The 2,210-nt window shown below is 39.9% G+C and overlaps 1 non-coding gene across 1 annotated transcript; it reads right to left on the bottom strand.

Moving 5' to 3' along the window:
* Positions 1-1,803: 1,803 nt before the first annotated feature.
* LOC112534187 lies at positions 1,804-1,910 on the bottom strand. The gene has a single exon (XR_003078492.1). It is a non-coding gene; the product is annotated as a small nucleolar RNA R71 (small nucleolar RNA).
* Positions 1,911-2,210: the final 300 nt, after the last annotated feature.

The raw sequence follows: 2,210 nt of genomic DNA, 5'->3' as shown, positions 1-2,210 counted from the left end.
GGATTTCAGGGCTTGAGTATGGCCCATGCTCAAGTGAGGGCAACATAGTCATTTCTCTAGGAGTACTGCATTTTCTGAGGCCAGTGCACGGCCTATGCATCAAGCACGGGTCGTGGCACACCCTATGGCACGGCCCATGCATGCATTTCCTATATATATGAGTTTAGTTTTCGAGAGAAGGGTTCGGCATTCTGATTTTGAGACTTTTACGCGCCCGCAACCTTCTACTTTCCAGACTTCTTGACAAACCTTGGGAGACCATTTTCACATATTGAAGGATGAATTTAAGGAGATTCAAGTTTGTTTGAGAGATTGAGGAGACGAATTCTGAAGCATTCAATCTGATTTTGGCGCTTCCACTTTAATTCGAGAGAAGGGTGTACATGTTCCAAGTTCATTTTTATTTTTCTTCTCTTCTAATTATGTTTTTTTATGTGTATGAGTAGCTAAAGCTGACGAACCCATTGGGGTTCCTATGTTGATGGATTGTTTTTTATTTGTTTTGATTATTAGATTACCAATTTGTAATCCTTCTTGCTTTTCAGTAATAAAAGTTTGTTTCATTTTACTTGAGACGTTGAGTTGAATGTTGGTTGGATTGTTTAATTGGTATTGAGAAATTCGTTAAACAATTTGAACTTGATAAGGTTAATTGGCTAGCCGGATTAAGGATTAACAACTCTTAATAGACTTAAATAAAATCTTAATGCTGTTGTGAGATTAATTGTTAGGCAGAGATTCCAGCGTTTAGTTTCCAGAGTTAGGAACGTGGTGAGCTCGAGAGAGGATTCGAGTACATTCTAGGATTCAGACACGGGGAATCAATTTGGTAATCAAGATAATCACCTTTAGTAATTCCATTACAAATAGGTCCTCTTTGGGTTTGCTTTCTTCCTGTGTTTGCTTCATTATCTTTTCAGTTTGTTTGGCATTTTAATTTTGCATTTCATCATTTCTGGTTTACAGTTTAGTTGACCTTTCACCCTTAGTTAGATAACACTTAGTACAGTAGTAGCTTTAGGTTCACCTATTCCCTAGGGTAGTTGGTTCACTGCCTTAGGTGTAGTTGCATCAGTAGCCCATCAAGTTTTTGGTGCCATTGCCAGGGATCTTTGTAATGGTGAACTAAAGTGAATTTTTCCTATGTTAATTTAGTCACTATTCTTTCATTTTTTATTTTCTGTATATTTTATTCTTTTTATTTTTATTTCATTTATTCATTATTCCTTCCTTGTTGGTTGTGATTTCCATTTCAGCTAGTTTATGATCAGGAGCTCTAGCTCTGATCTTGTAGAGCGTTTGTCTGATCCAGAGCGATCCCTTAGACTTTTGAGGAAGCGTATGCAATCGGTAGAGGAGGAGATTAAGGCTGAGATACCTGTTGATAGACTAGTAGGGATGGAGAATCATAATGGAAATGCTGTGGTAGACGCCAACAGAACGATGTACGAGTTTACTAGACCATCATTGGTTGGGAAACAAACGAGTATACTCAAACCGCCGGTGGCAGCTAACAACTTCAAAATCAAGCCGAACGTGATTCATATGGTTCAGAATAGTGTTCAGTTTGGAGGGTTGCCGAGCGAGGATCCTAACGCTCACATTGCTAACTTCTTGGAGATATGTGATACCTTCAAGATAAATGGAACTACTGATGATGCCATTCGGCTGAAGTTGTTTCCATTTTCTTTGAGGGATAGAGCAAAGAGATCTTTACAGTCCCTTCCACCAAACACTATCACTACTTGGAATTCTTTGGCTAAGAAATTTCTTTACAAGTACTTACCTCCAGCTAAGACTGCTAAATTGAGGAATGACATTTCTTCTTTTATGCAGATGGACGACAAGAGAATGTATGATGCCTGGGAGAGGTACAAGGACTTTTTGAGATGCTGTCCACACCACTATCTACCAGTCTAGATGTAGGTTCAAACATTTTACAGTGGTTTGAACCTGCTACTAGACAAATGGTTGATGCAGCAGCAGGAGGGGCGCTAAACAGTAAGACACTCGAGCAGGCTCAGAACTTGATTGAGGAGATGACCATGAACAATTATCAGTGGCAGTCTTCTAGGAGCCGACCAATGAAGCAGGGAGTGGTCAATCAGTTAGATTCTACAACAGCCTTGGCAGCTCAGGTGGAGCTATTGGCTAAAAAGATCGACCAGCTCTAGATGCCAACCCATGCAGCTCAGAGCAGTTGTGAGTTT

The sequence above is a fragment of the Ricinus communis genome, chromosome 1 (assembly GCF_019578655.1).
Source record: "Ricinus communis isolate WT05 ecotype wild-type chromosome 1, ASM1957865v1, whole genome shotgun sequence".
Taxonomy (NCBI): Eukaryota; Viridiplantae; Streptophyta; class Magnoliopsida; order Malpighiales; family Euphorbiaceae; genus Ricinus; species Ricinus communis.
Note: the sequence above shows the minus strand (reverse complement) of the source record. Positions and strands in the feature narration are given on the sequence as shown.